Source organism: Triticum dicoccoides, chromosome 7A (assembly GCF_002162155.2).
Source record: "Triticum dicoccoides isolate Atlit2015 ecotype Zavitan chromosome 7A, WEW_v2.0, whole genome shotgun sequence".
NCBI classification, from domain to species: Eukaryota; Viridiplantae; Streptophyta; class Magnoliopsida; order Poales; family Poaceae; genus Triticum; species Triticum dicoccoides.
Genome location: NC_041392.1, coordinates 509,738,795 through 509,766,153, shown reverse-complemented (window position 1 = coordinate 509,766,153; position 27,359 = coordinate 509,738,795). Strand labels below are relative to the sequence as shown.

General features: G+C 46.2%; 1 long non-coding RNA gene across 2 annotated transcripts in view; it reads right to left on the bottom strand.

Annotated features, from left to right (window-relative positions):
* Positions 1 to 11,211: 11,211 nt before the first annotated feature.
* The window catches only part of LOC119332221, a 32,432-nt gene continuing 16,284 nt past the window's right edge, over positions 11,212 to 27,359 (bottom strand). The window contains exons 4-7 of one of the 2 annotated variants that reach the window (XR_005160856.1): positions 15,283 to 15,323; positions 14,004 to 14,110; positions 11,801 to 11,876; positions 11,212 to 11,561 (exon numbers count right to left, since the gene is read on the bottom strand). This is a non-coding gene — a long non-coding RNA (uncharacterized LOC119332221). The remainder of the gene's footprint in view (positions 11,562 to 11,800; positions 11,877 to 14,003; positions 14,111 to 15,282; positions 15,324 to 27,359) is intronic. The other variant, XR_005160855.1, reaches the window with a different exon arrangement.

Sequence of the window (27,359 nt, the reverse complement as noted above, 5' to 3'; positions counted from 1 at the left end):
GCCCGGCTGCACCACTGCGTGCGCGCGCACACCCGCAGCCGCACGCCACTGCGTAGCCCCCTGCATCCCGCTGCGCGTGCTCGCCCACCCGGCCGCGCCTCCAGCTGCGGCGCTCCCACCGCTGCACCGCCCCTGGCCTTCTCCCCGCTCACCCATGCGCCTCCTTGGCCTTGGCTCGCTGGCGCCGCTCGCCAAGCCCCGCCCCGCGGCTGGCCTGGGCAGGCGCCCGAACGGCCTCTGCCCCGTTAACCCGCGTCGTTAACCCGTTTTGGCCCAGTGCCAATGACACATGGGGCCCAGCCCCAGAACGTTAAAAAAAGGAATTAAAAAGTTAATAATTAATTAATTAACTTAATTAAACATAATTAGATTAACCTAATCACTAATTAACCTAATTAAATTACAGTTAGCTAAACAGTCCTTGACAGGTGGGACCTACCTGTCAGGTTGACCGGTCAACGGTCAGAGTTGACCGCTGACATCATGCTGACATCATGCTGGCATCATAATTTTATTTCCTAAATTAATTAATTCTGTTAGTCCTAAAAATGATTTAAATTTTTAATAATTAATATAAAATAAACCGTAGCTCGGATGGAAAACTTTCTACATGAAAGTTGCTCAAAATGACGAGACGAATCCGGATACGCAGCCCGTTCATCCGCCACGCATCCCTAGCATAGCGAACACGGAACTGTCCCCCTTCGGAGCCTTTGTCCGAAAACGCAAAACACCAGGGATATTTTCCCGGATGTTTCCCCCCTTCACCGGTACCACCTCATATCGCGTTAGGGCACGCCCAACATCACGCTTTGTCATGTCATGCATCTTCATGCATTTGTTTGCATTATATTTATTGTTTCTTCCCCCTCTTCTCTCGCTAGACACCAAGACCGACGCCGCTGCTACCCAGTACGACTATGGTGTTGACGACCCCTCTCTCTTGCCAGAGCAACCAGGCAAGCCCCCCCTTGATCACCAGATATCGCATATTCTTCTCTATACTGCTTGCATTAGAGTAGTGTAGCATGTTACTGCTTTCCGTTAATCCTATCCTGATGCATAGCCTGTCCTTGCTACTACTGTTGTTACCATTACCTGCTATCCTACTGCTTAGTATAGGATGCTAGTGTTCCATCAGTGGCCCTACACTCTTGTCCGTCTGACATGCTATACTACTGGGCCGTGATCACTTCGGGAGGTGATCACGGGCATATACTATATACTTTACACTGTTACATTACCTGTGGTACTGTTCGGAGTTGGGGGCTGAAGGGGCAGGTGGCTCCATCCCGGTAGAGGTGGGCCTGGGTTCCCGATGGCCCCCGACTGTTACTTTGTGGCGGAGCGACAGGGCAGGTTGAGACCACCTAGGAGAGAGGTGGGCCTGGCCCTGGTCGGCGTTCGCGAATACTTAACACATTTAACAAGAGCTTGGTATTTGATCTGAGTCTGGCCACTGGCTGATGCGCACTAACCATCTATGCGGGGAAAGTTATGGGCACTCGACGTCATGGTATCAGCCGAAGCCTTTGTGACATCAGCGACTGAGCGGCGCGCGCCGGATTGGACTGGAACGCCTGCTAGGCTAGGTCTGCTTCCGGCCGCGTTCGCAACGTGCAGGTGTGCAATGGGCGATGGGCCCAGACCCCTGCGCCATAGGATTTAGACCGGCGTGCTGACCTCTCTATTGTGCCTAGGTAGGACTGCGACGTGTTGATCTTCCGAGGTCGGGCATGACCCAGAAAAGTGTGTCCGGCCAAATGGGATCGAGCATATTGGGTTATGTGGTGCACCCCTGCAGGGAGGTTAATCTATTCGAATAGACGTGATCTTTGGTAACAGGACGACTTGGAGTTGTACCTTGACCTTATGACAATAGAACCGGATACTTAATAAAACACACCCTTCCAAGTGCCAGATACAACCGGTGGTCGCTCTCTCACGGGGCGACGAGGGGAGGATCATTGGTTAGGGTTATGCTACACGATGCTACTTGGTGAACTTACCATCTACTCTTTTCTCCTGCTGCAAGATGGAGGTTACCAGAAGCGTAGTCTTCGATAGGACTAGCATCCCCCTCTTATTCCGGTATTCTGCAGTTCAGTCCACATATGATACCCTTAATCCATTTGATACCAATGCATACATATGTAGTGTAGCTCATTGCTTGCGAGTACTTTGGATGAGTACTCACGGTTGCTTTTCTCCCCCTTTCCCCTTTCCTATATCCGATTGCTGCGACCAGACGTTGGAGTTCAGGAGCCAGACGCCACCGTTGATGATGACTACTACTACTCGGGAGGTGCCTACTATTACGTGCAGCCCGCTGACGACGACCAAGAGTAGTTTAGGAGGATCCCAGGCAAGAGGCCTGCGCCTCTTTCGATCTGTATCCCAATTTGTGCTAGCCGTCTTAAGGCAAACTTGTTTAACTTATGTCTGTACTCAGATTTTGTTGCTTCCGCTGACTCGTCTATGATCGAGCTCTTGTATTCGAGCCCTCGAGGCCCTGGCTTGTAATATGATGCTTGTATGACTTATTTTATTTGTAGAGTTGTGTTGTGATATCTTCCCGTGAGTCCCTGATCTTGATCGTACACGTTTGCGTGTATGATTAGTGTACGGTCAAACTGGGGGCATCACATCTACCCCTGCAAAGCTGACAATTGTGAGAACATGGTGTATGTAATGTGAGCACATACACAATTCACAACTTAGTAAATGAAATGTACCTATGAATGGTCTGCATCCATTCAAAAACCCTTCTTTGCAAGCACTTAGACAGAAAAAGAGGCCATGAAACCTAGGGTTTTTGCTTGGGTGCTCTGGTACATGCCTAGTAGTAACAATACATCTAGAGCCCGGGTTTGTATCCAACACAGCCTGCAAATAATCTCTTATTCTAGTGTATTGTCCTCTCTAATCTCCTTGGACAACCTTCAATGCTTGCTTCCTAGCCCTGTAGGCCATATGGGTGGACATCTCTATTCCATATTTCTTCTTCAGTGTCTGCATTATTGTGGTGACTGGTGTGCCAATATCAACTCTCATCATTGCCTCACACTGGTGTGCAACCCATTTTGCAGTGACCTTGGTGTTCTCTCCTACTGCTGGGCATGTGTGCACAAAATTTGCCTTCCTTATGCAAAAAGTAGTCTCATTTGCAACAACAGAAGCTGCAATAAAGAAAGGGCATTTTGCATTTGTGCACACAATTATGATGTTGTCATTGCAGTTTCTGTGGAACTCATAATTCCTATTCTGAGTTATGTGCAATGTCTGAATTGCTCTCCTAAACTGATACACATTGAGGAAACAAAGTTTTCTGCAAAAATGCTCCTCTGGTTCTCTCTCTCCTCACTGTACCAAATCCTTGGCAAAGATCTAACTGGTCCGCTCTTCCTTCCATTGGGCATAATAAATTGTACTTCCTCAGCTCCATCATCATATTCCTGCTTCAAAACACCAAGATCTGGCTCCTCATCTGATGATGGTGCCTAAACATCCTCAAATCTCTGTTCCAAACTAGAATGTGACCTCTCTGTTGGCCCTTTTCTAGCTTTCTTCTTCTTTGTAGGCACCTCTTGCTGCTCCACCTGCTCATCTTGCTCCACCTTCTCCTCTTTCTCCACCTCCACATGTTGCCCTTCCTCATCTTCCTCATACACTTCATCCACATCAGTGTCTCCATCAAAATGAATGAGTGGATTCTCTCTTTGCTTCCTCATCTCATTAAGCCTCTGAAGATAGTCCTCATCTGCACCCAGATCTAAATCATCTTCAGTTAGAAGAATTGGTAGCTTCTGCTTAACCTTATTTACATGCTTAGCTGCAATCTTATGTTTCCTAAATTTGGCAATCTTTGTTGTCCTCTTCAACTCCATTAATGTCTCCAGTTCATCCTGATCTGCTGCATTGCATTGGTCCATGGCAGCATTTGTATCCACATCATGGTTTGTGCTATGCTATGTAGTGTAGAACTGCAATGGCTCTGGCTGACTCTGTATTATACTTTTTGGTGGTGATCTTAAGAGAACACCAGAAGGATTTACTACATACACAAGGTTCTCTCCTATATGGCTCAAAGGAACCTGCTCCTCAACCAGATAGCCTGTGTTCAAATCTGCAGGTCTTGGATCAGTGCCCCTAACCACTGTCAAGTTCACTACATGCTGATCATTGTTAGCAATATGGTCAAGCATTTCATCCACCTTATCATAATCACAAATTTCATCCATTCCTGTAATCCCCACACCAGGATCCCTCACAAAATACATGAAATCATTAAGCCCATATCCCTCTATCTCTATTAGGGCAACCAAATTATAATATGTTATGTCTGAAATGCAAACTGATCTCTCCAAGTTGTTTCTGTCATGGAAGTGCATTCTAACTTCCCAAACATCATCGTTAAAACTACACACAAATAAATAAAATAGTTTAATTAACAGAGCACTAAAACAGAGCACTAATGTACTGTTAAAAATGCATAATTCCTAAAACAGAGCACTAAAAACAGAGTAATCAACATTATGATTGCTACAATACAGTACAGTACACTCTGAAAACAACAAACACCTTCTGAAAACCACTGTCAAGTTCTGAAAACCAGTCAACTTCACTGTCAAACCAATGCAAACTGATCTCCAAGTACAGTACCCTGCTAACTACTGTGTTGACTACATCATCAACTAGCTACTCTGTTAACTACTCTGTCAACTAGCTACTCTGTTAACTACAAATCAACCACAACTAAATCACAATTAAGAGAGCACCAATTAACAATGCCAAAAAACCTAACCCTAACCCTAGAATCGATCTACAGGAAAAGGGAAGAGGGAAGAGGAAACTCACTAGATGCCGCCGAATGACGAGGCAATCCGGTGGCTCTCTGTCGGATTCTCCTTCACTGCCCTGGCCCAAGATCTTGCCGCCGCAAATTCGAGACAGTACTGGGGGTTGTGGCTGGGGCTGCTCGTATCCAACGGCCAGCTAGGGTTTGAGCTCCCGCATATATCTCCCACCGATGGACCATCATCTCCAACACCAGCAGACCCGCCGCAGTCGCCGCCTGCGCCGCCAGCCGTCGCCATGACTGAGAGGAGAGAGTACGGGGGAGGAAAAGAGAGGGAAAGGACCGGGCGGGGAACGACTCGAAGATTAAGCGGTCCGGCTCGAACCGGTGCGCCAACGGCGTCTAACGCCGTCTAACGGCATTGCCGTGTGAACAGTGCTGCCACATCGAGGGATGCGGGCCCCCTGTCATAAACACACTTAAAACGGTCCAAACGAGCAACTAGTGTTTTTTGCAAAAAATTGTGAAAAAATAGTGTTTTTTGGCATAATTTCGTATATGTGTGGTTCCTGCAAACCTAGCATGAAGTGTCGATGTTTTTTGCAATTCACTCAGCTCTCCAACCTCGTGCTCTACCACCCCTTCACCTTCGCGATGATCCCTCTCCCGCCCATGACCAATCTGGAGTGAAGGGGGTCTACGACGCCGACGGAGGCGTCGTGGGCTATCGTTTTGGGAAATACCATCAGCATGAGCCTAGTCAGCCCGGTGCACGAGACCTTGGCACATGGTTCTACCAGAAGGTGGCGCTGTCATGCGATCCATCAGCTCATGGTGGTGACTACACCGCCGTAGCCATCCACTATGATGCCAACTGCTTCTCCTTCACAAGAGCAAGAAAGGGCCGCTGGAGACTCGCCGCGGCTCTCCCCGACGGGGGAGACGACCGGTATGCCGATTGCGTCCACCACGGCGGAAGATTCTACACGGTGACGTTGCGCGAAGTGGTCGAGGCGTGGGATCTTTGCGGGCCGGGCGAACCGAGGGGGGAGGCGATCATCGCCGACGGGGACAGGAGGCGTAGGAGGGTCCTCACCAGGTTCCTGGTCTCCACGCCCTGCGGCCGCCTCCTGCAGATACACGAACCCTTCGACGCACTCAACACCCGAGAGAGATCAAGGTGGAGGTGCTCCAGGTCGACGTCGAAGAGCGCAGGCTGGTCGCCCTGAGCTCCTCGACAGCCCTGCGGGGGCACGCGGTGTTCGTCGGGTTGAACCACTCGGCGTGCCTGCCCGTCGGGGAGTTTCCGGAGCTCAGGCCCAACTGCGTCTACTTCAGCACGCCTCGGCTGAAACACCACGACAATTTCGGTCTTCGTGGCTGGAGTGGTGTGAGGGTTTACGACTTGGAAAGCCAGACCATAGTTGCCATGTTTCCGGTACGGTGGGAACGAGGAACGGGAACGGGGGGCGAGAGTCGGAGGCTGGAAAAAATAGGGTACAACAGGGGTATGCATCTCTAGAACGATTTTTCTAAAGCGGAAACGCGATCCATCAATTCGGGTACGATGAATCCGGTACGGTACCATGGAACGAGGAACGTGAATCTTTACTATAGTTGGGGAGCAACTGGCTGCATCGTCGATCCATGAAGACTAAAATAAATCATCTCCTTCCCAATGGAAAATTTATTAGCAGCCTCGGAGTAATTGGAGAGCAGAACGAGGAGTTATTTAGGGAAGTGGAAAAAAACGGGGCAGAGAGTAAAACGAGGAGTTCGTGATTGATATGGCTGATCTTTTGCTTACTCGATCGATTCAAGAACCAAGATTGTCAGAGTCGCCGAACCTGAATCGACGATCCGGCTGCAGAAACGCTGAATCCGTATTGAATCTTACCGAATCAACCTTCGTTCCCGAATCTGATTCCGGGTCGATGAATCCGGATCGAGGAACGACCCACTGTTCCCCGTTTCCGGCTACTACGAGCCAGACGTCTGAGCGTGCTTTCCCGGGCTTTGGACCGGACCATGCGGTGTTTTGGCCCTCTGAGCTTTGGTACATTCTGAATCTTTCAAGGATGAGATCACTGGATACGATGGATGGCTTTTGATTGAAACTGGAAGAAGCGGGCTCGCTGATCTGTGACATCAAGTTGAAAGTAGTGGACTTCGGCAAAGGAAGTTGGACTTCAGTTAGCTAGAAAATCAGTACCATCAGCATGTCTGTGCCCTTTTGAGTCTCTATATATACCAAATCTGAAGATTGAATGAAGTTGTCGTATGGCCTTTTCTTTCTCTTGTTTGCTCGAGCTCTTCTGCTCAAATCCACCAAATCTGAATATTATCTGTTGCTTGGTTGCGCTGACATGTACTTGGCTCATAGTTGTTATTAAACTGCTCGCATCTGTTTTATAATGTAAGACGTTTTCTGACACTTACATTATGAGATAGAGGGAGTATTTGGCTTTGAAAATGTTACAGTTTTCAGTCTTCGGTATGAAATGAACTATGTGGTAATATTTTTTTCTTAAAAAAGGAGAATGACCCCCGGGCTCTGCATCTGAGTGATGCATACGGCCACTTTATTAATTATTCTCACAAGACCTTACAAAGTTATACAACAGTAAGATTAAAGTCGCCGTCTAAGCAACAAACTGTCGCTACACCTATCCAGTTGATGAAGAGGGCGCAGATAGCCTGGGCCTAATATCAAACAGACATCGCAACCAAGCCTAACATTTAAGACCTGAGACCCCAACCTAGCCACTTGCCGGGTCTGGGGCACACACTGATTCGGCGTGCTTTCAGAGGCCGTCGCCGCCAGCTGCCACCGCTCTATCTTCAGAACTGTACTGATGCATCAACCTTGCTCGCTCTAGCTATCGTCGACGCCACCATGGCGCCCAACGACACCTCCTCCCTGCGCGCAAACAGCTGAGCACGTCGCGGTCGCCACTGATACACCTCAACGCCATGCTGCCAAGTACCACCAGCCAACACAACTTGAAGTCCTTGGAAGATCTGTCGTGCGTAGCACCTGCCGACCATGCATGACAAAGCGTAGCACCTGTCGGTCAGGCATGACTTGACATCTCCACCGAAGCTCCGTCAAGACAAAGCCGCTCCACCTCCTGCCTCTGACTTCCAGCGCTGCTCCACAAACGATACTCCCAAGAGAGAAACGACACCGCAGTGCCGCCATCGTCCGATCTGGAAAACCAGATCCTAGGGTTTTCCCCCGAAGCAGCACGAGTGGGTCGACAATAGTTACAGAACGATGCCTTCATCAAGGTAACGGCGCAGAACGCCGCCATCGTCCACCATCGACTCGATTTTCACCGACAACTATGTCTCCCCGACTCGCAGCCGGGACTAGATTACAAATCTCGAGATCCGATCATTCAGTCTCAGGTCGACCACCTCCGACGTAGGAGATGACCACCACCGCCATAGTCCTCGTGATGCGATGCAGACCCGGAGTGCTTCAGCGAGTCGTCGCCGAATCCGATGAGATGCAGCAGTTTGAGGACGCAACGGTAGCCGCCCGCCTAGACCCGAAGGTCCTAGATCGAGCCTGGGATGCGCCCCGGCCGCTGCTGCCGCCATCTCGTACTACTCTGCCGGCTGCAGCCAAACCCCCCGCCGCGCCCCGGCCGCCGCTGCCCGCCATCCTCGTCGGGAGGAAGATCCAAATCGGGCCGCCGCCGCCTCAGATCTCGGGACAACAGAGGAGGTCTGCCACCGCCGCGCCACGGGGCCTTCGCCCAGCGACGTTGCCGGCGGCGGCGAAGGGAGGAGGGTGCACGAGGAGTCGAGGGGAGGTCGGGATGTGGCCGCCCGGTACGACCCAGCGGCGGCCGCACGGGGTCGGGAGGAGTCGGGAGGAGAAGTCAACTCTTAAAATTGGAGGAGAATTTCACTTCCCCGGCCTCTGCACCGACTAAGGATGCATACGGCCATTTTAGTATGAGTACCAAAATAAACATGGTCCTCAGATTTTTTTTAAAATGAGTATCAAGATATTTTGAGATGAGTGGTTTCACCACATGCCAAACTTGATCCTCAATAAATTAGGAAAAACCCCTGTGCATTATCTGTCAATTCTAGAAATTAAACTCGGGTCGTTAGGCTGCACAACCGCATGCCCAACTACAACCACTGAGCCAAGGCTCTCTTTGCAAAAAATTACCGTAACTGTTTGTTTCTTTCTTGTAACTGTTTTTATATTATTTTATTGATAAAATTACCGTAAAACGACAGGGCTTAAAAAAGAAATGAACTGTGTGGTGAGGCACCATGATGCTTCTTTCTTCCTCCATATGCTCACTTGTTCGGTAAAAAATATATAAAGAAGAGAATCGACATAGCCATCACTGTCGTAGTTGTCATGCCATCCACACACGACCGCCATGAGAAAGATATGCCATGGTTCTTGTTTGGTAATGCTTTCATGTTTTTAGAATCCACTATACCGAATACAAATTGAACAGGCAACACCACTCTCCATCCAATCCGTCCTTAGGTAAGGCATAAGCCTGCTTGTTAATTGGCCTGAGCCATAAGGAATCAGGCAAAGGATGGCCATCTTCAGTTGTCCTATGCTCTCATGTTTTTCCTCTCTAGAATCTTGCAAGGACCCTTGAAAGGGGAGAGATGGTGCTCGGAGCACCCGGCCGGCGATGCGCGGCGGGACACCCGTGACAGAGTTTTTCTAAGTTTGTTTTGGTTTACAAAAAAGAGGTCAATACTCAATACCCCTTTGTCAAATGGACAATGCTCCATCCACAAACGAGGCTATAAAAAGTAACGTAAACTGCCTAACAATATTACTCCCCCCCTCCTCCCCCTTGATTTTTAGGGGGTGGGCCCCTCAATCCCCCTATACCCATTCTAAAATGTCCACGTTGCACATTACGTAAGGTACGTAGATTAGTTTATGTAGGTGTAGCATTGTCCTTGTCAAATATTAAAAAAAAATGACTTGGTATTAGGGATACTATAGTTTTTGAAATCATGGTTTCTAAAAAAACCATACTATTCTCAAAGTTGTGAATCCTCATGGATTCCTTGATATCCATCATATATGAAGAGCGGGAGTATGTACTCTCAGAAATATACAACCATTTTCATATATATATATATATATATATATATATATATATATATATAGGATCGCGCTATTCGTCATCCTGGGTGAGGAATAGTTATTCTTCACCCTCCATTATTTTACCATCAATGCACCGTAATTTTACGTTCCGTAAGTTTTGTCTTATTTCCGACGCAAAAAGAGACCGTAAGAAAATATATAATCGCCGTAAAAAATATTTTATGTTATGTAAAATTACAAACGTAAAAACATAGTCTAAAATACACATAAACTGCAAAATTTCTTGTCTTATGACATATATTTTTATTTTCTTATGTCAAATTTTACGCAGTGAATCAATAGGAATGTAACTATTTGAATTCGAAACATAATTTAATTATGAAATGATCGTAAGATTACCTCGGGTGAAGAATACCTCGGGTGAAGAATAACTTATTCTGTACCCTGGGTGATGAATAGTAACACTATATATATATATATATATATATATATATATATATATATATATATATATATATACGCGCTATTCGTCACCCTGGATGAGGAATAGTTATTCTTCATCCCTCTCTAGTTTGACGTCAATGCATCGTATTTTTAGGTTTCGTAAATTTTGTCTTATTTCATACGTAAAAAGAGAACGTGAGAAAATATATACTCCCCGTAAAAATATTTTATGTCACGTAAAATTACGAACATAAAAACATAGTGTAAAACATACATAAAATGCGATATTTCTGGTCTTATAACCTATTTTTTTTGTTTTCTTATACTATATTTTACGTAGTGAATCAATATGAATGTAACTATTTGTATTTCAAATGTAATTTATTTATGAAGCGATCGTAAAATTACTTCAGGTGAAAAATAACTTATTCTGCATCCTGGATGATAAATAGTAACACTATATACATAGTCTTTTCCTATAGTCTCTACTCCTAATATCTCAGTTGGTAGGTCGCGTTCCGGTTTAATTTTCGTCTCACCTCACCCGATCTTTTTTGGTACCTGCTCCCACCTCCCGCTCAGCCGTGATGAACCAAGAAAAACCCTCAGGGCCGAGTCCCACATCCGCCCCCACGCGCCTAACCTCCCTTCGCACCCATCTGACACGAACAAACCGGCGAAAATTAACCAGCGAAAAAAATCGCAAACCAATCCCCCGCACGTACGAGCGAGGTCTCGTGCCCTCGAGCGAGAAACAGATGCCCGAGTCTGTGCCCTCATTCGCCCGCCGCCGCTCTTCTTCCCTTCACCGCCGCTGCTCCATCCCTTCGCCGCCGCTAGTCTCCACTGATTCGGCCTCCACTGATCCGATGCATGTCCAGTTGAGGACCCTCCGCCGAACGCTTCCAGGATCTGGCGCCGATCCCTTTCAGGACCCGTCGCCGAAGACGTCCAGGATCCGGCTATCCCTTTCACCAGCCGCCGCCGGAGGCGTCCAGGATCCCGCGCCAGAGACACTCACGTCCAGGTATCACATTTCAAACAGCCATATCATGAACTGATAAGAAATTAGGTATAATATTACAACCATCACATTTCATACACCCACCGCCAGTTCCATACTGCAAAGTAATACCAGTTCCATATGCATCACATCACACTGCACCTTCTATGTAGAATATGAAGATCTTGCAAGCTATCAGCCAACCAAAACTGCAAAGTAAAACAACAGCACGTAAGGTTCAGAATAAGTAAAACAACTAATCTTTTTGCATTTTTCAACCATAACCAAAATAACAGATTGACCAAACATAATAAGTGAAGCAAATGTACAGAGAGAATAGCATGATTTCGTGAAGCAATGGTTTAGCTATAGTGTCAACCAGGAAAGCAAATAGATGCACTATGCATTTTGGATCAATGAGACATTTGGAACCATGCGATGGCTGCACCTTCTATGTAGAAGCAATTAGGATAATCTGAAGATCTCGCAAGCTTCCAGCCTAGCAAAACATATCTCTGACAAAACTGCAAACCATAAGGTTCAGCACGTGCTGTTCAGAACAAGTTCACACGGAAACACAATAAACAAGACACTAATCTTTTACATTTTTCAACCATAATCGAATTATCAAACTGAGACAACAAAATAAGTGAAGCAAATGTACAGAGAGAATATCAGGATTTTGTGAAAAGATGGTTTAGCTATAGTGTCAACCAGGAAAGTTTTTCGCCGAACAATAAGATGCACTATGCATTTTGGATCAATGGTTTATAATAAAGCAATTGCGCTTAGTTCAAGGTAGATCCAAAAAGATACACTAAACCAGAAAAGTAACCTGTTCCATGATAGTTAAAATGAAACCAGAAAAGTAACCTGTTCCATTATAGTTAAAATTAAAATTGGAGCATGCAAATTATATGGCTTTCACAGATCTGAAGAAAAGGTTTAGTTAAAATGAAGGGAGCAAAGGATTACCAGAATTATAATGGAAGATGGATGCATGATAAACATTTAAACAACAGTTTGTAGGCCAAAATAAGTAATAATCCAGTGAGTGCGTGCATTGATGACACATACAAAACATCTAATCTAAGGTTGATTGCGTTAATTACCTATATTTTTATTGGCTGCAAAAGTTACAACTTACTAATCTAAGGTTGTAATGCATGCAGTTTACTGCCTGTGCATTGTCGAAGACACAAACCAAGAACATCGTATGAAAAAGAGAGGACCAAACAAGTGAAACATTGCATTACAGATTTCAGAACTGCAGAAAACAAGATGAATTTGTTTATAATAGTCTCATCATCTTATGTCTGTGGGAGCATAGATGGAGCTATATGCCTTGACCAATTTCCTAATAACACAATTTTCCCGAGTATTATAGCATCACGGTTAACAAAAGTGATCTCTGCACTCGGCTCTAGAACAAACAGATTTCATAATAGGTGTTCTACTGAGCAAGGAAACTGATTTCAGAAACCAGAATTTCCATGTTGACAATATATGTGGTCAGGCATCAAAACAGTTTGAAAGTTAGTGCATTCTTTATCCTTAATCATACATGCCGACCGGTCTATTTTCTTGTTCCTAGATTTCCTAGCTAAATGTGTATAGTTCCTTTCTGTCAGCTAAACGTCAATATGTTGGATGATGTTGTGGAGAGGGCCACCGAGAGGGGGTTTGCATTTCCAAAGTCAAAGGTCGCCATCGCCTTGACCTGCCTGGACCTCCTGACCTTTCACAACGCTCAAACAGGAAACACATGTTGGAGGAGGAGACCACAGGCTAATTGTAAGCATCAACTATTTGTTAGCTATCAATCTTGTCCTTTGAGCATCTATATCTTATTCCCTAAACCATTATGCATGAGCTTTGCAGGATGATTTGGATCAGTGGATCAGAGGATGACATGAACAGGTATTTCCATTCGATCATACCCAAAATGATAACGTATACCCTCACTTAACATGCATGTGCTTGTGTGGAGTGCCTGCAAAATTAATAGCTCAAGTCTCTCAACATGCAGATGTGGAGAGGCTTCTCCTAGCGTCATTGCAACTGTGATGTGCATTTCCTTGCTTTCGGCTCTGATCAAGTTTGTAGCGTCTGGGAATGTGCATATGAAAATCCACACGTAATAGTATTGTAATGCGATTTGCCTGCTATATTTTTTCACATTGGTTTCTAAAGATGTTCAAGTTATCTCATATAATATATCGAATTATAATGGATAAGTTAAGTGTACATACTGATTTGAAGATCCTTTTGTTGTCATACACATATTACTGCAGGACCATAGCAGACCATTGCAATGCGGAAAATCAAATCTCAATACTCGGCACTCTTCTATGTGGATCAGTAAGTTGTTTGTCTACTTTCACTTTTAAATTGCTTGTTGAACACACTTGATTCACTTTGTGCCTGTTATTTTAATCTTGCTAAGTGCATACAGAAAAAAATTCTACTTGCCCCTTGTCATGCACAAAATCAAATAAACATTGCAAATTACTTTACGCGAATCTGATCCTGTAGTTAAATATTATTTGGTCTAAGAAATGAGATGAAGTTTGTCCCTAGAATATATAATGGACTGAAAACAAAACCCAAAATGTGGCAATTCAAACACCCAAAATAAATTACTTGCATACCTTATTGAGATGATTTTTTTGAAGTTTATGCGTTTACCAGCTTGGTGAATGGATCACTTGAGCTCATGGTACTTGTCTCACTTCTCACTCCAACTGACTTCTTACTCCTGAAAGCAAACATAATTGAAGGTCAAATAGTATACACAGGAATAAACACATCATTCACCTACTTTATATTTCCTAGATTCAGTGTAGTACAAAGGTATAACCGAAAAAAGTAAATGTGCCGAGTCAAGAAAAAATGCAGGTAAAGATAATAGTAAAAGACAGAGCTCGCCTAAGAAGTAAGACTGCTTATGAATGTGAGTTGTGACAGAAGAAAAGCAGGTAGGTATGCAGGGGTGATTTATTACAGGTGAATAACCACATGATGAAGAATATATTTTAGTAGAGATGAAGAATGCCTACATCTGTAGTATCAGTCCTTTATTTTATCCATTTTAGTAGGAATCTCTACTCCTAATGTCTCAGTTGGTAGTCTCCGCGGTTAATTTTTGTCCCACCTATCATGATTTTTTTTCGTCCCTCATCCCACCTCACTATTAGCCGCGTCAAACCAAAAAAACACGTCTCGATGCCCCCATGCAGTACAGGCCCGCACCTTCCGTCGCACCCATCTACAAGCGAAGGAAAAAGAACCTACGAAAATTAACCAACGAAAAAAAACATACAAAAATTAACCAGCGAAATAACCCTAAACCAATCGCACACATGACTCTCCTGCCCTCCACTCGCACGCCTGACTACGCCCGACTCACTGCCCTCGTTCGCGGCCGCCCTCCATCCCTTCGCTGCCGCCCTCGCACATCAAGATCCGCTTGAGGAGACGTCGCCGATCCGTTTAGAACCCACCGCCGATCACATTCAGGATGGAGGCGGCGATCCCCTTCTAGAGCCGCACGCCGATCCCCTGATCCGCCGCTGAACCCTTTGAGGTCACGTCCATGATCCGGCGACGATCCCCTTCAGGAACCCTGAGCCGGCGCTGATCCCCAGACAGCGAGGTATTATTTGAACACAGCTTACACATATATCATACAGCCATCGTATGTTCAAATATCCACATTATGACAAAGAGACATCTGTTAAGAACCTATATTTAATGCACCAGAATGGAAAGGGCGCACTCTATATATGCACTTTTGTTCGTTGCAAAGATTGTTCCTTGACTACATGTTTCACGTTCCAACAATGTATGTATGTCAATCAGTACCAAGTAGAACCATCGACAGCAAAATCACACCTTCCAGTGATGTGATGCATGTAGGTAGTACAATACCTTGCCAGGTTGGGAGAAGAAAACATCGTCAAATATTTGACCTGAAAGAATGTTTTGAATCAGTGTGATGCTTATCCAGAATCCACGACCACACACAAAAAAAGATACTTCCAAAGAAAGTTTTCACATGCAACGCACATCTTCATTTTCATATGCCTGAGTAAACCATGACAAACATGCACTAAAAGGTGGGCATATGGTTTGTATATTTTATCAGCACTATTTTTTCACTCGCTCTAAAAAGGTCAATATATATAGTAATTTCCTTTTCCCTTTTATTTCTTAAACTGCTAATAAGATCATGACTCATCAAGATTGATGCTTATTCATCTCATTTTCACTTGATCAATATACGCAAAGCCCTGTTCATATCAGTACACTATCATGTATTTCATTATATGTAACCTCATCACGTGGTATCTCATCTAACTTGATCACATGGTTCCCAAAAAGCAAAGTTTTATTTGAGTTCAAAGTTTGAATTGAAGGAAATATGCCCTAGAGGCAATAATAAAGTTATTATTTATTTCCTTATATCATGATAAATGTTTATTATTCATGCTAGAATTGTATTAACCGGAAACATAATACATGTGTGAATACATAGACAAACAGAGTGTCACTAGTATGCCTCTACTTGACTAGCTCGTTAATCGAAGATGATTATGTTTCCTAACCATGAACAAAAGAGTTGTTATTTGATTAACGGGATCACATCATTAGAAGAATGATGTGATTGACTTGACCCATTCCGTTAGCTTAGCACTCGATCGTTTAGTATGTTGCTATTGCTTTCTTCATGACTTATACATGTTCTTATGACTATGAGATTATGCAACTCCCGTTTGCTGGAGGAACACTTTGTGTGCTACCAAACGTCATAACGTAACTGGGTGATTATAAAGGAGCTCTACAGGTGTCTCCAAAGGTACATGTTGGGTTGGCGTATTTCGAGATTAGGATTTGTCACTTCGATGGTCGGAGAGGTATCTCTGGGCCCTCTCGGTAATGCACATCACATAAGCCTTGCAAGCATTGCAACTGATGAGTTAGTTGCGAGATGATGTATTACAGAACGAGTAAAGAGACTTGCCGGTAACGAGATTGAACTAGGTATTAAGATACCGACGATCGAATCTCGGGCAAGTAACATACCGATGACAAAGGGAACAACGTATGTTGTTATGCGGTCTGACCGATAAAGATCTTCGTAGAATATGTGGGAGCCAATATGAGCATCCAGGTTCCGCTATTGGTTATTGACCGGAGACGTGTCTCGGTCATGTCTACATTGTTCTCGAACCCGTAGGGTCCGCACGCTTAAGGTTTCGATGACAGTTATATTATGAGTTTATGAGTTTTGATGTACCGAAGGAGTTCGGAGTCCCGGATGAGATCGGGGACATGACGAGGAGTCTTGAAAATGGTCGAGACGTAAAAATCGATATATTGGACGACTATATTCGGACATCGGAAAGGTTCCGAGTGATTCGGGTATTTTCGGAGGTACCGGGGAGTTACGGGAATACGAGGAAGAAGCAATGGACCTTAATGGGCCTTAGTGGAAAGGACCAGGAGGTGGCGCGCGCCCCTCCCAAGCCCAGTCCGAATTGGACAAGGGGTTTGGGGCGCGCCCCCTCTCTCCCTTCCTTCCCCTCTTCCCCCCTTTCCGCCCTTCTCCTAGTTGGACTAGGAAAGGAGGAAACCTACTCCAACTAGGAGTAGGAATCCTACTCCCTGGCGCGCCCTGTAACACCCCGGATATGACTTTCCCAATATGTATTCCAACTCTTGCCGTTTCCCGCGTTAAGTTATTTTATTTTCTTGGGTTTGGGTCTTTGTATCCGTGTGTTGTTATCGTTGTCATGCATCTCATATCATGTCATCATGTGCATTGCATTTGCATACGTGTTCATCTCATGCATCCGAGCATTTTCCCCGTTGTCCGTTTTGCATTCCGGCGCTCCGTTCTCCTCCGGTGGTCAATTCTACCTTTCTTTCGTGTGTGGGGATTAAACATTTTCGGATTGGACCGAGACATGCCAAGTGGCCTTGGTTTACTACCGGTAGACCGCATGTCAAGTTTCGTACCATTTGGACTTCGTTTGATGCTCCAATGGTTAACCGAGGGACCGAAAAGGCCTCGTGTGTGTTGCAGCCCAACACCCCTCCAAGTTGGCCCAAAACCCACCAAAACCCTCTCCATCATCTAGAGCGTTCGATCACGATCGCGTGGCCGAAAACCACACCTCATTTGGACTCTCCTAACTCCCTCTATGCCTATTTAAAGACACCCCCAAAAAATCTCCTTCTCCTTCCCCCGAAACCCTAAAAATTGCCTCGCGCCGCGCCGGACATGTCCGTATCCGGCCGGACACTTCGCGTCGCCGCCCCGGTCCACTAGCTGCACGCCACGTGTCGCCTCGCCGCCGCCACCCGCCGCGGCCCGGAGAGCCCGCGTCCGGCCCCCGGCCCGTTGCCCTCCGCGCCGCCCGCGCCTGCCCTTTCCCGCCCGAGCCGGCAGGCTCCTTCGACGCCGGATCGCCGCGCCGGCCTCCCGTCCGATGAGCTCCGCCACCGGAGCCGCACCGCCGCCCTCGCGGAGCTCCACCACCGGAGCCGCACCGTCGCCGCCGCGCCTCCCCAGCCTCGTCGTCGGCCGCGCCCACACCGGCCCTTGCCTCCCCGTCGTGCTCCGGCGAGCTTCCTCCCTGCCGGCGAACAGTACTCCGGCGAGCCACATCAGGAACCGTGCAGATCTCAGATCTAGATCCAAACTCGGGTTGACTTTCTCCCGAAACCCTAGTTCATATTGCCCTATTCATCGTGCTATAACTTTGCATCCGTAGCTCCGTTTTCGGCTTATAGCATATCAAATTGTTCATCTCAGAGAGCAAATCATTTCATTCCATTGCATCATTTCCATTTGAGTTCATCTTGATGCCCGAAATGCTGTTAGAAGTGTGCTACTTGGGATAATTGTCAGATCTGCTGCTCCATTTAGATATTTGTCATTTTTGCCATGTTTATTGTGTGCATGATATGCCCATGAGCTCTAAATGTGTTTTGTTAAGGGTTTTGCCATCTTTCCAGAGGTGCAACCCATGTATTTTTGTGATGTGTGTGGTGACTAGCACAAGCTTGCAAAGTGAGGCACTTGGTAATGCTGATTTCAGGGACTTAGCAATTCCACGAAGTCCTTGATCTGTTTTTCTCATGATGCCATATGTTCATATTGTTTCCTAGTGATCCGTGCCTCTTTTGAGGATGATCAGTAAGGATGTTTTGTTAATCTTGTAGTGCTCTATCCATCCATGTCTTTGTTTGTAATTATGGAGCAACCTAGCTTGAGTCAATTGAGCTCTACTTTTGCTACTTCGTGAATCTAGGCAGATTGTCTACTTGTTAGCAATTTTTGCCGGGGATGTTGTAGTTGATCCATGCATGCTATGCTATTGTTCTTGCCATGTCTAGCTTGAATTTTCTGTATTCTTGATGGGTGTATGCTTAGCTTGTCATGTCTTGCTCCGTAGTGAGTGCATCGAGCTCGTAAACATGCCTACTTGATATCTGTTTCAGCATGCTCTAGTTTTCACTAAGTCTGTGATCTGATTATGTTTTTGCCATATTCACATGCTTGTAATTGTATTTTCTGATCCCCTTTGGCTCAAGGTCACTAAGGGACTTTTGTTAAGCTCTTTGAGTAGCTCCATGCCATGATTTACTTTGCCATTTTCAGGTCCTGTAGCTTGTAGTTTTGTTGCTCCAAAGAGTTCTATGTGATCTGAAATTCCAAACAAGTGTTAATTTCACTAAGTCTGAGATCTGTTTATCATATGCATTTTTGCCATGCTTGTTTGAACCTCTTAATGGATGAATTGGCCGTAGCTCAGTGCTAGACTTTTGTTAAGCATCTTGAATGCACCCCTGCCATGTATTTTGTTGCCATGTTTGGGTGCTGTAGCATGTTCATCTCATTGCATTAAATGTCTACTTGCTGTAAATCGCTGACCGGTGTCATATTTGAATCGCTTGCCATTTCCAAACCGTAGCTCCGATTCCGGCGTTCTTTATATCGTTTTCAAGCGATTTTATCTCATCTTTCCAGTGGCACACTTGGATTTTGAAATTGAGGCCAGATTCATGCATTCCTTGTCAAATCTTGCATATGCATCCCGCATCGCATCCCGCATAGCATACCATCCTTGCATCATATTGTTTGAGTTTTGCACGTGGTTGATTGTGTTCCGTTTGCTTGTTTGTCTTGTTTGGGTAGAGCCAGGAGACGAGTTCGCTAACGAGGAGCCCATTGAGTTTGCTTTCGAGGATCCAGTCAACTCTGAAAACTTTGCAAGCAAGATGATCATACCCTCGAAATCACTACTATCTTTGCTTTGCTAGATGCTCGCTCTTTTGCTATGCCAATGCTACGATGCCTACCACTTGCTTTCAAGCCTCCCAATTGCCATGTCAAACCTCTAACCCACCATGTCCTAGCAAACCGTTGATTGGCTATGTTACCACTTTGCTCAGCCCCTCTTATAGCGTTACTAGTTGCAGGTGAAGATTGGAGGCCGTTCCTTGTTGGAACATTATTTACTTGTTGGGATATCATTATATTATCTTGTTATCTTAATGCATCTATATACTTGGTAAAGGTTGGAAGGCTCGGCCTCTCGCCTAGTGTTTTGTTCCAGTCTTGCCGCCTTAGTTTCCGTCATATCGGTGTTATGTTCTCGGATTTTGTGCTCCTTACGCGGTTGGGTTATAATGGGAACCCCTTGATAGTTCGCCTTGATTAAAGCTTTTCCAGCAACGCCCAACCTTGGTTTTACCATTTGCCACCTAGCCTCTTTTCCCTTGGGTTTCCGGAGCCCGAGGGTCATCTTATTTTAAACCCCCCCGGGCCAGTGCTCCTCTGAGTGTTGGTCCACCTGTCAGCTGCCGGTGGCCACCAGGGGCAACTCTGGGCTGGCCTACCCGTACCTAAGACAATCTGAGTGTGCCCTGAGAAAGAGATATGTGCAGCTCCTATCGGGATTTGTCGGCACATTCGGGCGGTGTTGCTGGTCTTGTTTTAACCTGTCAAAGTGTCTTGAAGAACCGAGATACCGAGTCTGATCGGAACGTCTCGGGAGGAGGTCTATTCCTTCGTTGACCATGAGAGCTTGTCATGGGCTAAGTTGGGACTCCCCTGCAGGGATTTGAACTTTTGAAAGCCGTGCCCGCGGTTATGGGCAGATGGGAATTTGTTAATGTCCGGTTGTAGATAACTTGAACCTTAACTTAATTAAAATGAATCAACGGTGTGAGTTACCGTGCTGGCCCCTTCTCGGCGGAGTCCGGGAAGTGGACACGTTGTTGGAGTAATGCTTGCCGCAGGATTGCCCTCTAGTTATGCGTTCACGCTTTGCCTTCTCTTCTCGCTCTCTTTTGCGAATAGGATAGCCGCCATTCATGCTAGTCGCTTGCTGCAGCTCCACATATTTACCTTGCTTTCCTTTTAAGCTTAAATAGTCTTGATCGCGAGGGTGCGAGATTGCTGAGTCCCTGTGGCTCACAGATTACTATTAAACCAGATGCAGAGCCTGACGATTCCACTCCAGGTGACGCGCTCAAGTGGGAGTTCGACGAGGACTCTCAATGATACTATGTTTCCTTTCCTGATGATCAGTAGTGGTGCCCAGTTGGGGGTGATCGGGACCGTGTCGCATGTTGGGTTGTTCTTTTATTTTGGCGCCGTAGTCGGGCCATGAGCGTTTGGATGATGTAATGTTATTTATGTACTTGATTGACGTGGCGAGTGTAAGCCAACTATGTTATCTCCCCTTTTATTATCTATATTACATGGGATGTTGTGAAGATTGCCTAACTTGCGACATATGCCTTCAATGCGATGATGCCTCTAAGTCGTGCCTCGACACGTGGGAGATATAGTCGCATCGAGGGTGTTACAAGTTGGTAATCAGAGCCTTCCCCGACCTTAGGAGCCCCATTGCTTGATCGTTATTAGCGGCCGAGTTGTGTCTAGAAAAATGTTTTGAGTCATTTAGGAATTATATATCGGAGAGTTTAGGAATTCTTTTTTACTTCCCAGTCTCCTCATCGCTCTGGTAAGGCATCCTGACGTAGAGTTTTGACTCTTCTCTTCTCAAATTTCACTAAAAAATTTTTAGGATCACGCGGGTATCTTGGAATCGTTCCGATGGTTTCATGATGAGAACATTGTCTTGGTGCCTCTGTCAGGGGTTTTGTGGAAGTGTCCCGGGGAGTTGAGCTCTGAGGTTTTGTCGTCATAATTTTATCGTTGCAGTTCTGGAATACCTGAGTCTAGTACGCCGACATCGAAAATCTCTTTTATGCAGTTCGTTGGTGAGATAACCTCGACGCCACCCAGTACTGGGGCGGGAGTTCGGGAGTATCGCCATAACTTGTATAACGGATGCTTTTCGAAGGTTGAGGTAGATGGTTTCCGAAGTTTTTCTTGGTTATGTGTTGAAGGATGGATACAGCTGGATGTAGGATTTGTTAGATTTGGGTGAGATATTATGCTTCCCCTGTATCCCCAACATCTGATTGCATAACCGGAAAGGTTCGGGAGTTTCATAGGTGGGAATTCTTGTAGCTCTAGTTCTTCTTCCACGAATATTTGGTTTGAGATTGGGATTTCTTACCGAGTATTCGTTCTTGATCCGTACCTTGTTCATTTATTTCTCTACCTAAATTCTAAGTGGCTTCTCAATTTATGGATATGTGACCATTTCAAGAGGAATGCATTCGTTCATTTTGTTCGGATGTGAAGGCTATATGTTGCAATTTTCATTCCGTTGGATTCAGCTTCATTTATCTGTCTATGTGCTAACGGTGGTCAACCTCTTCAGGATGGCTCCCGCTAAGACCACCAATCAGAATCAGAATCAGGATCCGCCACCACCTCCACCTCCTCCGGAGGCATGGCAAGCTGTGATGGCCGCAACCAATGCAAACACACAGTTGATCATGCAAATTCTTCAAGAGCATAATCAAGGAAACCAAGGGAACCAAGGCAACAATCAGAATCACTTTGCTACACTCAACCAGTTCCTTGCTAACGGGCCAAAGACTTTCAGCAATTATGTTGAGGCAACTGATGCTGACGATTGGCTCATGGATCTGTGCAAGCATTTCGAGTGCAGTAACGTCAAGCCTGAGGACTTTTTCAAGTTCGCTTCCTTCCAACTCAAAGATCAAGCTGCAGAATGGTTCCAGCAGTACAAGGATTCCAGAGGTGGACGTGCGATTACCTGGGATGAATTCCGTCAAGATTTCAAAGCTCACCATATCCCTCAGAGCGTGGTTGAAAGCGAGTGTGAGGAATTCCGCAACCTGAAGCAAGGCTCTTTGTCTGTCTATGACTACAACAAGTTGTTTTAGAAGCTCGCCCGCTTTGCCAAGCAGGACTTCCCTGATGAGAAGAGCATGATATACCAGTTCAGGGGTGGTCTCAGAGAAGAAATCCAGCTAGCTCTTGTTCTCTTTGAGCCCTTGAGGTACGATGAGTTCTACAACATGGCACTGAAGCAAGAGGCCGCTCAACTGAGGTGTGATGCTTCCAAGAAGCGAGTCAGAGATGCTACTCCTTCTTCCTCTACTCAAGTGGCCAAGCAGCAGAAGTATTGGCTTCTTCCTCCTCCGTTCCGTCAGCCGTATCAGCAGAAGAGCAAAGGTGGCAGTGGATCTTCCCACCCACCCAACCCTGGCTTTCAGAACAAGACTTCGTCTCAAGCTCCAAGATCGAGTGCTCCGTACCACCGTCCGCTTTCAGAGGTGACGTGCAACAAGTGCCAACAGAAGGGTCACTATGCCAACAAGTGTCTCAATCAGAGGCGCCTCCCTCCTCCTCCTGTGAGATCGGCAAGTACAGCTGTGGTCAAGCATAACCCCAAGCACGCTAAGGTCAACTTGATGAATGCAGCTCAGGTAGAGGACTCGCCAGATGTCATCATGGGTAACCTTCCTGTTAATGATATCCTTGCAAAAGTTCTTTTTGACACGGGTGCATCGCATTGTTTTATATCGAGACCGTTTTCATCTAAGCATGGTTTGGCTTTGCAAATTTTGCCTAGTCCATTAGCAGTTGTATCTCCCGGTAGGCGCATGCATGCTAACTCCATTGCTCCGGATGTTACTATCACCTTGGGTGACTACAAGTTTCTATCTTCTCCTACGGTTCTTGGGGACTCAGATATTGATCTTATTTTCGGGATGGATTGGCTTTCTAAGCACAAGGCTCAGCTTGATTGTGCTGCCAGGCAGATTCAATTGACTCATTCGTCTGAGGATGTAATTGTCTTTGCCGCTCGGGATAATACCATCCGTCTGTTTTCTCTCAATGAGAAGGGTGAACTGGATGCCATCTCGCAAATTCCAGTCGTTTGCGAATATCAAGACATCTTTCCAGAAGAGCTTCCAGGAATGCCTCCGCACCGGCCAGTTGAATTCGTCATTGATCTTGAGCCCGGCACGGAACCTGTGTGCAAGCGTCCTTACAAGCTCGGAACTGAAGAGTTGAAGGAGCTGAAGAAGCAACTCGATATTCAAGAAAGAATGGGTCTTATCCGGCCTAGTTCTTCTCCGTGGGGTTGTGGTGTTCTTTTTTTGAAGAAGAAGGATGGAACGGACCGGCTTTGTGTTGATTACCGTCCATTGAACAAGAAGACCATCAAGAACAAATACCCACTTCCCAACATCAATGAGCTGTTCGAACAACTCAAAGGTGCTCAAGTATTCTCCAAGCTTGATCTCCGTATGGGTTATCATCAGATTCGAATCCATGAGCAAGATATTCTCAAGTCGGCTTTCAGGACAAGCTATGGTTCATATGAATACACTGTCATGTCTTTTGGCCTCGTCAACGCTCCTCCGACGTTCTCTCGCATGATGAACTTCATCTTCAACGCCTACACCAATGACTTCGTTTTGGTCTATCTCGACGACATTCTGGTTTTCTCGAAGAACAAGGAAGATCATGCCAAGCACTTGCGTTTGGTACTCGATAAGCTCAGGGAACACCAGTTCTACGCCAAGTTCTCCAAGTGTGAATTTTGGCTCAATGAGGTTCTTTATCTTGGTCATATCATCTCTGCCAAGGGCATTGCGGTGAATCCTGAGAAGGTGTCTGCAATTGTGAATTGGGAACCTCCTCAGAACGTGAAGCAACTCCGTAGCTTCCTCGGTCTCGCAAGCTATTGCCGAAGATTCGTTGAAAACTTTTCTAAGATCGCGAAGCCTCTCTCAAATCTTCTCCAGAAGCACGTCAAGTACGTTTGGTCTCCGGAGTGTGACATTGCTTTCAACACTTTGAAAGAAAAATTGGTCACTGCTCCAGTTCTGACTCCGCCTGATGAATCCAAGCCGTACGAGGTCTTTTGTGATGCCTCTCTCCAAGGTCTTGGCACAGTGTTAATGCAAGAGAAGAAAGTTGTTACTTATACCTCTCGCCAGTTGAAGCCCAATGAAAAGAACTACCCCACTCATGATCTCGAGTTGGCGGCAGTTGTGCATGCTCTTTTGACTTGGAGACATCTTCTATTGGGAAGAAAAGTGGACATTTTCACTGATCACAAGAGTCTCAAGTACATCTTCACTCAGCCTAATCTCAACCTCAGGCAAACTCGATGGGTCGAAATGATTCAAGAGTATAATCCGAGTATCGATTATACTCTAGGCAAGGCCAATGTGATTGCTGAGGCATTGAGCAGAAAGGCTTATTGCAACAGTCTGATTCTCAAGCCTTATCAACCCGAGCTTTGTGAAGCTTTCCGCAAACTTAATCTGCAAGTTGTTCCTCAAGGTTTCCTCGCCAACCTTCTAGTCTCTCCTACCTTGGAAGACCAGATTCGCCAAGCCCAGCTTCTTGATGCTATGATGAAAAAGGTGAAGATTGGGATTGCCAAGAGTCAACCCAAGTACAAGTGCTACCGCCTTGATGACAAGGACACTCTCTTCTTCGAGGATCGTATTGTTGTGCCCACAGGTGACCTTCGTAAAGTGATCATGAACGAGGCTCACAATTCTCTCCTCTCCATACATCCTGGGAGTACGAAGATGAATCAGGACCTCAAGCAGGCTTATTGGTGGACTCGAATGAAGCGCGAGATTGCTCAGTTCGTGAATGAGTGTGATGTCTGCAGAAGAGTGAAGGCAGAACACCAAAGGCCAGCTGGTCTCCTCCAACCTCTTGCCATTCCAGAATGGAAGTTTGACCACATTGAGATGGACTTCGTGACTGGGTTTCCAAAGTCCAAGCGTGGCAATGATGCTATATTCGTTGTCATCGACAAACTCACTAAAGTGGCTCATTTTCTGCCTATCAAAGAGTCGATCACTGCAGCTCAATTGGCGGAACTCTATACCTCTCGAATTGTCTCTCTGCATGGTATTCCACAAGTGATCTCTTCAGACCGTGGCAGCATCTTTACCTCCAAGTTTTGGGATTCCTTTCAGAAGGCCATGGGTGCCAACATCCGCTTCAGCACAACTTTCCATCCTCAAACTAGCGGTCAAGTCGAGCATGTCAACCAGATTCTTGAAGATATGCTCAGGGCTTGTGTGATCTCCTTCGGTATGAAGTGGGAGGGTTGTCTTCCTTATGCTGAATTCTCCTACAACAACAGTTTTCAAGCAAGTTCGGGCAAGGCCCCATTTGAAATTCTGTATGGCAGGAAGTGTCGTACCCCTCTCAACTGGTCTGAAACCGGTGAACATCAGCTTCTCGGAAATGACTTAATCACAGAGGCAGAGGAAATGTGCAAAGTCATTCGAGATAACCTCAAAGCAGCCCAATCCCGCCAGAAGAGCTACCATGACAGTAAGCACCGTGATTTGGCTTTCGAGTTCGGAGATCATGTTTACCTCCGCGTCTCTCCTATGAAAGGGACTCGTTGCTTCGGTATCAAAGGGAAGCTTGCCCCCAGATACGTGGGACCTTTCAAGATTGTCAGCAAGAGAGGCGATCTCACCTATCAACTCGAGCTTCCTTCAAACTTTGCAAATGTTCATGATGTGTTCCATGTCTCTCAGCTTCGAAAGTGCTTCAAGACTCCTGACTGCACCGTCAACTTCCAGGACATTGAGCTCCAAGAAGATCTCTCTTATCGTGAGCACCCCGTTGCTATTCTTGAAGAGACTGAACGCAAGACTCGCAACAAGTCAATCAAATTTCTCAAAGTCAAGTGGTTACACCATTCCAACCGTGAAGCTACCTGGGAACGCGAGGATCACCTCCGTTCTGAGTACCCGGCGTTCTTTCAGTCCTAGTTCTCGGGACGAGATCCTTTCGTAGTGGTGGAGTGTTGTAACACCCCGGATATGACTTTCCCAATATGTATTCCAACTCTTGCCATTTCCGGTGTTAAGTTATTTTATTTTCTCGGGTTCGGGTCTTTGTCTCCATGTGTTGTTATCGTTGTCATGCATCTCATATCATGTCATCATGTGCATTGCATTTGCATACGTGTTCATCTCATGCATCCGATCATTTTCCCCGTTGTCCGTTTTGCATTCCGGCGCTCCGTTCTCCTCTGGTGGTCAACTCTACCTTTCTTTCGTGTGTGGGGATTAAACATTTCCGGATTGGACCGAGACTTGCCAAGCGGCCTTGGTTTACTACCGGTAGACCGCATGTCAAGTTTCATACCATTTGGACTTCGTTTGATGCTCCAACGGTTAACCGAGGGACCGAAAAGGCCTCGTGTGTGCTGCAGCCCAACACCCCTCCAAGTTGGTCCAAAACCCACCAAAACCCTCTCCATCATCTAGAGCGTTCGATCACGATCGCGTGGCCAAAAACCGCTCCTCATTTGGACTCTCCTAGCTCCCTCTATGCCTATTTAAAGACACCCCCGAAAAATCTCCTTCTCCTTCCCCCGAAACCCTAAAAATTGCCTCGCGCCGCGCCGGACATGTCCGTATCCGGCCGGACACTTCGCGCCACCGCCCCGGTCCCCTAGCTGCACGCCACGTGTCGCCTCGCTGCCGCCACCCGCCGCGGCCCGGAGAGCCCGCGTCCGGCCCCCGGGCCCGTTGCCCTCCGCGCC